This window comes from Pinus tabuliformis, chromosome X (genome assembly GCF_031772625.1).
Source record: "Pinus tabuliformis cultivar Carrire ecotype Pingquan chromosome X, CPIR1, whole genome shotgun sequence".
In the NCBI taxonomy this organism is placed as follows: Eukaryota; Viridiplantae; Streptophyta; class Pinopsida; order Pinales; family Pinaceae; genus Pinus; species Pinus tabuliformis.
The window spans coordinates 29,523,028-29,533,420 of NC_142308.1; positions in this window are offsets into that span (position 1 = coordinate 29,523,028).

Sequence of the window (10,393 nt, forward strand, 5' to 3'; positions counted from 1 at the left end):
ATGGAGGGTCATTCGTAGGGTAACCTTTCATGAGAGAAGATTATGTAAATTTTCATTCTTTTATTAATAAATTTCCTGAAGTGGTCGCATTGGCTCAGGTCGTGGATTGTTTCCCTCTTTAAGGGTTTTAACCATGTCAAGAATACTGGTGTATTGATATGTGATCTATTTGTGAGTGGTGTCCTTCGGTGTTTTATCTGAGGAACTTACCCTGTAAATTTGTACTTGGTATCAGAGCTATTTGAGGGTCACATCCATTGGTGATCCAAATCGGAAGCTAGTACAACTGCATCTGACTGTCATTTCCTAAATCTACTATTTTTGACCAATTTCAGGCCGAGAGGATTGCTCTATTGTGTTAGGAGTATCTATTCCAGTGAGGAACCCCTTTCGTTTCACACGAAAAGGTTTCTGGTAGCCCTAGCTATGCCATTTTTAAGATCTTGAGGTATACAATCTTTATTTGCAATTTTAGCTATTTCACTATCTGTTTATTTCATTTTATTTATCTCTCTGTTTTTTTATTACCGGATCTATACCTTTCATTTTTGTGTATGCTCTTTGCCCCGCGACTCTGTGCGATCTAGGCAAATCAGAAATAGAAAGGAAGGATTTTTCTCATGTGTATGCTCTTTTCCACTGCGCCTTAGTGTGATCTCGGAAAATCAAAAACATTGAGGAAAATATTTAGTTTCCAGCGAAAGCTAACTTTAAGCCATAAGGTTTGGTTTTTTTTGCATGTCTATGCTGGGTTGTGTGGTTTTTTGTTTTGTAGGCAAAAATAGCTTTTTCAAGTAAGCATGCACCCCAAAGCTCTAGTGACTAAAAAAAAACAAAAACCTTCCTCTTTTCTAAAAATTACTAACCTTTTAAACTAGCTCACTTGGTCCAAAGTTACTTTATGAGAATAGAGGTCTTGGGTTCAAGTCTTTCTTTTTGTTGAGTTACTTTTTTAAAAAGCACGTGTAACTTATGTTTTAAAGTTACTTTATGTAAAAATGTTCTCACCCATTATAAAAAGTGAGTTACTTATAATTCTAAAGTCTCTTTATCTTTTATTTAAGTTATGATTTAGTGAGTATCTCATAAAGTACCATTGTAAAAGTCACTTTCACTTATTTATAAAAGTGGGTCACATAAAATCTTTTTTAAATTGAGCTAATTAGATTAAGTTTGGAAAGGGGGGAGGGGGGGTTTAAATATAATATTATCATTCACTTCTGCACATTCACGCACTTCGTCGGCATCTTCAACAACTTTTCTTCAAAAAGCCATAACTTCTTCATCCAAAAGTCGTTTTTAGAGCCCTTTTTTTTTTAATTGGCCTAATTTTTTCAGATATTTCCATTGGAACACTTAGTTTCAACATCTATAGCTTCAGTTTCTATTAAAATGGAAATTCCTAGTTTCAACATCTATAGCTTCAGTTTCTATTAAAATGGAAATTCCATGCCAAGTTATTCTTGACAGCACCAACTACTTCCAATGGTGGTCCTACATTGTGGATTTACTTAGAAGTAAAAGTCTTTACAGAATAGCCTCAGGCCAAGAAACTAAACCTAAAGATGATGATAAGGTAGCCAAATGGTAAAATAGGCAAGATCAAGCACTTGGGTTAATAGGGATTTCTATTTCTCCAGACCTTAGATTCCATATCGCGGAACTTGATACCCTTAATGAAGCAATGAAATAGCTCACTAAAGTTTTTGGAATTAAAAATGAAATTAGAGCCCATCAACTCGAAAATGAGTTGCTTATGTTTGACCCCAATAATTATTCTTCCATTGAAGATTTTTTGTCCAAGTTCAAGACCCTTAGACTTCTCTTGGAAGGTGTTAAGGTTAAGAAAGAAGATGGTAGCCTTATCTATTCCATTCTTACTAAGTTGGGACCAGCCTACTTTGTGTTTGTTTCCACCTTCCATTCTACTAGAGAAGCCTTCATTTTTCAAGGACAGGACTACAAGTCCCCCTCTTTTGAAGCCTTTTGTGATTCTTTAATAAGAGAATAAGAGAAACTCTTACATCTTGGTCTTCTTAATCTTGGAAACTCTTCTAAGAAAGACTTAGCCTCCTAGGAACAACCAAATTCAAAGAATCCTAAGAAGAAATATCCTAAAATGAATGGTCCTAAACCAAACAAGGGTCCTAAGAAATTTCAGTCTCAAAATGAAAAATCAATTCAACAAACTGATAAGGCAAATAAAAGCAAAGGGAAGAATATTGATAGACATTGCAACTTTTGTAATCGACATGGCCACTTCAAATCCAAATGCTTTAAGAAGATGGAAGCCTTGGAAGCAACAATGAAGAAGCATAACATCCATTTGGAGCACTCTTCAACTTCAACTTCATCTTTAGGAATAACACTTTCTAAATGTGGTTGTCAAGCATCTCGGGCTAGTTATGCACTAAATGTATCTTCTTCTTCTCATTCTCATGGGTGGCTCATTGATTCTGGAGCTTCTTATCACATGGCCAAAAACAAAGCCATGTTTTCTTCTTTAAATGATTGTAATACCAAAAATATATATGTTGGTGATGATAGATCTCTTAGTGTTGTAGGGACTGGAACTATTCATCTAGAAAATGGTCAATTTAATGATGTACTATGTGTTCCAACCTTATCCTGCAACCTTCTATCTGTATATCAGATAACTCATTCAGGTGAAGGTAAAATCGTTGAATTTTCACCTCACGATGTTGTAATTAAGGACCTAAGAGATCCTAAACATATTTTAGCAACTGGAATTGCTGATGATTCTACAAGGTTGTATAATTTTAACAACTTTGGTTCATCCACACTTCCCTCGGTATTTGTTTCTCATAATGATGAAGTGAGAAAACTTTGGCATGATCGATTTGGTCACTTAAACTATCACTCCCTTCAAAATCTATGTAAAGAAAATATGGTGACAGGTCTTCCTATGGTATCTTGCAGAGATGGTGTTTGTTCTGGATGTGTACTCGGAAAACATCATCAGGATAGTTTTGAAAAATGTGCCTCTTGGCACGCCTCAGCCCCTTTACAACCTGTGAATAGTGATTTATGTGGTCCACTTCTAGTTGTTTCATTCTCTGGCTAGAAGTATTTCTTAAATTTCATTGATGATTTCTCCAAATGCACTTGGGTATACTTATTAAAACTCAAGACTGAAGTATTTAACATTTTCTTGGCCTTTACATTCTAGACATCAAATTCTGAAGCTAAGATCTAATAATGGAGGAGAATATGTTAACAAAAAATTCATCAAATTTTGCACTAAGCATGGAATTCAAATGCAACATAATGTTCCATATACTCCACAACAAAATGGTGTAGCTGAAAGGACGAATCGCACCTTAAAGGAAATGGCTAGTTGTATGCTTCAATCTAAAGAACTTAGTCTTAATTTTTGGGCAGTAGCCATTAACTGTGCTAATTACATAGTAAATCGCACTCCTACTAAGGTTTTAAAGAATATCACTCCAGAAGAAGCATGGAGCTCAATTAAACCAGATGTAAGTCACTTTCATGTTTTTGGAAGTGAAGCATGGCCCCATATTCCTGATGAGAAACATAAAACCTTAGAACCTAAGAGCGAAAAATGTAATTTTGTTGGATATTCTGAAGATTTCAAAGGACATAGACTTATTCCACTTAAGTCCAAAAATGTTATCATTAGATGAGATGTAAAGTTTGTTGAAAATATATCGGCCTACGAGCCTAGTTCGGTCGATGTGCCACCTCTCTCTATCCCTTCTACTTCTGAAAATATTTATTTTGCAGATGATAACAGTGAGGATGAAAATCCTCCCCCACCTTCTCAACATCCTCCTTCATCTCCTCAGCTTCCAAAATGGGCTGGAGCTACTTGGGATGCAACAGGTGCTCTTGTAGGTGATCCTACAGATTAGCGACGTACACATTCTCAGTTCGATAGAGTCTCTTCTTTATTGGCTCAAGCTTCAGATAATTATGATCCTGACACCTTTGTAGAAGCTTTAGGCCATCCAGATTGGGACGCAACCATGAATGAAGAATATCGTTCATTATTGGCAAATGATACTTGGGATCTTGTTCCTCTTCCAAAGGGACGAAAATTTGTTAGATGCAAATGGGTTTACAGAACCAAGTATGGGCCGGATGGAAAAGTTGATAAACATAAAGCTCATCTTGTTGATAAGGGTTTTTCAAAAGTTGAAGGCATTGACTATACTAAAACCTTCTCCCCTATTGCCAAAATGAACTCTATATGCCTTTTTCTTTCCTTTGCTGCCTCTTTCAAATGGGAAGTCCATCAGATGGATGTTAAATCTGCCTTTTTTCATAGGGACTTGCATGAAGAAATCTATATGGAAAAACCTCCTGGATTTATACAAATAGACTCCAGCCTTGTATGTCAGATTAAGAAATCCATTTATGGTCTCAAGCAAGCCCCTATGGCTTGGTATGCCAAAATGGATAGCTTTATTTTAGATACTGACTTTTCTAGGTGTCATTCTGACAATGATGTCTATACCAAGAAAGTGGGTAAGTCTCTTATCATTTGTGTTCTTTATGTTGATGATCTTATCCTTACTAGTAGTGATCCCAACCTTATAAACCATGTGAAGTCCAGCCTTAAAAATCAGTTTGAAATGAGAAACTTAGGACACTTGCATTATTTTCTTGGTCTTCAAGTCTTACAATTCAAGGAAGGTATTTCCCTTTGCTGGTCCAAGTATGCCTATGATCTTCTCTGCCAGTTTGACATGGAACAATGTAATCCAACCCCCTCTCCCTTTCACTCTGGAGCCAAACTTTCAGTCACTTGTACTTCCCCTAAAGTTTATGCTACCTTATACCATCAGCTTGTAGGAAAAATTTTGTATCTGACCCATACTCATCTTGACCTTATTGCTCGGTTTATGCAAAACCCACATGAAAGTCATTGGAAAGAAGCTAAAAGAATACTTCATTATGTTTGAGGTATAGTTTAGTTTGGGATTCATTATAGTGCAGAAGCATCTCCTCTATTGGTTGGTTTCACTGATTCCGATTGGGCTGGTGACCCTGATGATCGGAAGCCTACTGCAGGTTATGTCTTCACTCTTGGTTCTAGACATATTACATGGGCTTCCAAGAAACAAAGTGCCATTTCTTTTTCTTCGGCAGAAGCATAGTATCATGGCATCGTAGAAGCTAGTAAGGTATCCATGTGGCTTCATCAGATCCTGTTAGAGTTTGGATTTTAGCAACAACATCCGACTACACTTTGGTGTGATAATCAAAGTGCCATTCAACCATGCAAACATCCAGTTCAACATCAGCGCAACAAACACATTAAACTACACATGCACTTCATCAAAAATCTCATTCATGACCATGTTCTTGAAGTGAAATATTGTTCAACTGATGCTCAAGTTACAGACATCTTTACAAAGGCTCTCACAAAGGTGAAGTTTACTAAACTTCAATATATGGTTGGAGCTCAGGAAGTTGTCACTAAGGGGGGATAGGATCTAATTCCTCATTCCTTCTCCTATTGTGTCATATTTGTGCATCCTTCAATCCTATCCCAAGTTGTTCTTAAGGGGGGATGTTAGGATATTTCGACACATAGGAAATAGTTAAGTATAACTTGGTCTAGTGTAGAGTTAGGTAAAGTGTGTTTCTTTACTATGTACTTTTGTAACTTACAATCCGACGGCCACGATATGTTATAGACATGAAGTGATCCGACGGTTCATTCTCTCCTCGGTATTACCGACACTTGATCCGTGGCTTAACACCTGATTGGTCCATGATCTCTATTTAAAGAGCATGGAGGGTCATTTGTAGGGTAACCGTTCATGAGAGAAGCTTATGTAAATTTTCATTATTTTATTAATAAATTGCTTGAAGTGGTCACGTTGGCTCAATCCATGGACTATTTCCCTCTTTGATGGTCATGATATGTTCTAGACATGAAGTGATCCGACGATTCAGTCTCTCCTAGGCATTACCGACACTTGATCCATGGCTTAACACCCGATTGGTCCATGATCTCTATTTAAAGAGCATGGAGGGTCATTTGTAGGGTAATCGTTCATGAGAGAAGCTTATGTAAATTTTCGTTATTTTACTAATAAATTGCTTGAAGTGGTCACGTTGGCTCAGGCCGTGGACTATTTCCCTCTTTGAGGGTTTTAACCACGTTAATAATACTGGTGTATTGATCTATGATCTGCTTTGAGCGGTGTCCTTTGGTGTTCTATCTAAGGAACTTACCCTGTAAATTCCTACAGGGAATTCCTTTTTTCTTGGATGAGCTTCCTGATCAAGATTTTGATGCATTACAACATGCACTGACCAATGCACCATTATTGCATCCACCTTATTATCATCGAGATTAATTTTTGTACTTAGCTGCATCTGATGCCACTATTGGCATGGTGTTAGTCCAAGAGGATGATTCTAGCAGCAAACATGTGATTTATTATTTGAGTAGAAATCTCACTAAAAGTAAGAGTAAATACACACATGTGGAGAAGCTAGCCTTGGAAATTGTTCAAGTTGTTCAATGATTCTATCACTATATACTTCTCCGAAAAACAACTGTCATTAATGATTGCAACCCTATGATTTATATTCTCACTAAGCAATTGTTAGGGGGGAAATACTCCAAATTGATAGTTATATTACAAGAGTTTGATTTAGAATTTGAAAAATCTAAATCAAAGAAATCTTTGGTTTTCGCAAAACTATTGTGTGACTTTCTCATACTAATATAGAAACTGTAGCAGAAGATTCCTTTGTTGATGAACCTCTCTTTCTTATTAGTATGTCAGATCCCTGGTATGGAGATATCATTATATATCTCCAAATACAAAATTTTAGTCCCGAGTTATCTAAAATTGATCGTCGTTGGATCCGATACCAATCCCAACAATACAGTATTATTGGTGGCACTATTTACCGTTGCAGTAATGATTCTATATTCTGATGTTGTTCGACTCTCCAAGAGGCTGAAAAAACATTAAATGGCTACCATTCTAGAGCATGTGGTGGTCATATGTCTGGGTATGATACTGCCCAAAAGATATTACGTGACGGTTATTTTTGGCCTTCAATGTTTAAATATTGCATTACTAATGCAGTGTACAAATGCCATAATTTCAAAATCTACGATCGCAAAATGTGAGCACCTCCAACTCCTCTTCACTGTATCATACTTGTCAGTCATTTTGCCAAATGGGGCATCAATTTCATCAAATGTAACCCTCACTTGGCTAGGGGGCATGTGTATATTATCCTTCCAGTCGATTACTTTACGAAATGTGTCAAGGCGATGCCTACATATAGAGATGATGGTGAAACTGCAACAGTTTTCATTTTCAATCATGTGATTGCTCGGTTTGGTGTCCTATTAGGATGGGGTCCCCTAGGGTCAATTTTGGAGAAAAAGCCCAAGTTTTGGGGCAAAGGCCCAAGTTTTTTTGTATAAAGATGTAAAGTCTCCGCAAGTTGTGGTCGTGGAGCACGTAGATAAATAAAGAGTCATAAAGCATTTTACCCTTATTTTATGTAAGTTGAGTCAGCCTTTGAATATCTACCCATGGTCCACGGACCATGGGATTGTGTAAATAGGTGTGTATTAGGATGTCTACGGAAGGGAAACGAAGTTTGGCCTATGGTAGATGTCTAAAAAGTTAGCGGAGAAGAGTAGGAGGAAAGGCTCTGCAGTTGTGTGCGCAGAGGCCTAGAGCAGAGTCCGCAGCTGAGTGCGCAGACCCCTATAGCAGAGTGCGTAGGGAAGTCTTGAGTCTGTAAGAAGAACTGAGTATTAATAAATAAGATTGTTGTAGAAATACTTGTTTTTATCTCTTTACCCCTGTTTATATGAATGCGCTTTATGTTGTAATGGGTTTATGAAATAATGATGTATTGATGCATGACTTTATGGTACTTATACTGTTATATGAACGCAATTACTATTAACTGTTTACACGAGGATTATCTTGTTGTATGTTGAAGTTATCGAACACTTAAGTTGATATGAGTAATTACTAGGTTATAAGTAATCTTTGATGCGCATAAGTAGTGGATTGGCCTATTCAAGGTCTGCGAAAGACTATCGTAGACCTTCGTGGAGGTCTAGAGGCTTATTAAAGATAAGCCTTAAAGGCTTATCAATCTGCACAAAGGTAGATGTAGGGCATAAAATGACATTATACTGATCTCTGGGTACAGAAACTTGGTTCCAGCATCCCCCCATACTGCTTCGGGTGATACTTCAGTTTGTGCTCTGTGGATTGATGCTGAAAGGGCCAGTAATGTAGGGATTTGTTTGGCGCAACTAACTCTGAACCTGGGTCAAGACCCACTAAGCCAACAAATTGTTTTGTTCCTGGGAGTGGGATCTACATAAAGAGATGTGTGATGTCGCATCATTGGAATCCGACCAAGAAAGAAATTGAGGAGTGGTTGGATAAAAAGATCCATGAACTCGCGGTGCAAGAAAATAGAAATTTGTGCCTAACGAAGGAACAGTGGTTGGATAGATATGTACACAGAAATACACAAGATCTTCTTCTGCACCTTCCCAATCAAACTATACGAATGGATTGCTAAATTGAGAGATGGCCAAGGAAGGTGGAGGCTTGACGATCCAATAGTGTGGACCCCGAAGCTAGTACGGAGGTTGGAAGCTTCTGAAGATAAGCTTGCATGTTTTGTAGATCACTTGCTTGATCAAGTCATAGGAGGATTCCTGATAGAATTCATGGTTGATACCTTAGTCAATTATAGCAAAGCTGAGCGACGCCTTTTCAAGGGACCGTGAGGTAAGTACTTGAGATGTTTGAATACTTGGATTAAAATGTTCTTGTGTGAAAAGTAGATTATGTCACTACCTTGATGTTTGGATCTATGTGAAGTGGACGATTCTTTAGAAATCCAGAGAGAACAGGTCTCGAATATAGCCCGTTGATCAAACCTCCTTTGAGCGACAACGAGGAAGAAGTACAGACGTCACCACAAAATGTTGTACAGTTGATAAGATAGGGTTTTCCATGAATACCCCATCTTCCCACACCACCTCCACCTTCATCCACACCACCACCACCTCTGCCGCCGTTCAACATGTTGAATACGATGAAGATGCCCATTTTCAAGGGCATGGGAAATGAAGACCTGGACTAGTTTTGGTTCATTGCGAAGGTTGTGTGGATAGCACAGAATATTACAGATGTTCATATGAAGAAAGTGTAGTTGGTTACTTCTCTACAAGATCGCATGTTGACATGGTATATCAAGTACTGCACTGATAATCCTTTGGAATCATTAGTGGACACCTAGACTGTGCTGAACAAGGAATTTGGGAGGCCTAAGTCTGAAACATAATCTGTAGTGGTGTTCAAGGAAATCACAATGAGGATCAGCAAGACACCCTAGGAGCTGGATCAGAGATTAAAGTGTGGAATCCACGAAGCCAATATGAATCTCATAGACAGTCAGCACCGCGATTGGTTTATAGTTGTGCTCCTGCCTCACTTAAGGATTGCTTTGTCACAACAAAAGATAGGGACTCAGGCAGACGCACTAGTTATCGCAATGAGATTACATGAGACACCTATCCAGGATGCGACGTTGGGAGTTCAATAGATTCATGTAGAGTTGTAGAACCTCTACTTGGAGTTTCAGAACTTGAAGAAGGAAAAAGAGGCTCAGCCGGAAGTGCGTGAATAATTTTGGTGTGACGGGAAAATGACCTCCTCACTAGCTCAGAGGAGAAAAACATGATGACTGAAGGACTGACCAAGTTCACAGGTCCAGTTGTCAAGCTAATGTTGTCTAGGAACTAGCAACCTTATTTATAAAGCTTCCTAGCAAGGCTAAGGGTGTGTTAGTTCCTTGGGTAACTCTATTTGTTACCTTGGGAAGAGAATTAGTGAACCTAAATGAGTTTCTATGGGTCAAGGGAACAAGTTGACCAAGAAATATCCCAAGATTCTCTCCTATGTTAGCTCACAAAAGCAGGGAAACATCCGAACTCGACCTATTTGGAGGAATTAATAATTCCTAATGGAGTCTACAAATGGGAAAGAGTACAAAACCATAGTAACAACACTACTTTTAACTAAATGAACTCATGAAGGACTTGGCAACCTTATCCTCACATGCTATATATGCAAGCTAGGGCCATTGTGGAAGAGGTCGAACCATTTGAAAGGATTTTCTATTTAACTGTCGAGCATAGTATCTGATGAAGGCATTAGAAGAGATTAAGAAGGGAGAGAGAGAAAGGAGCTAGATGGGTAAGGGAAGGCTGATACAACCGATGGTTGTAATCACTCTTTTCTACATCAATATAGAATTGCAATTGTGTTTTATACTGTTGGAAATAATACTGAGAGGGGGGGGGGGTGAATCAGTATTATTATATCAGATA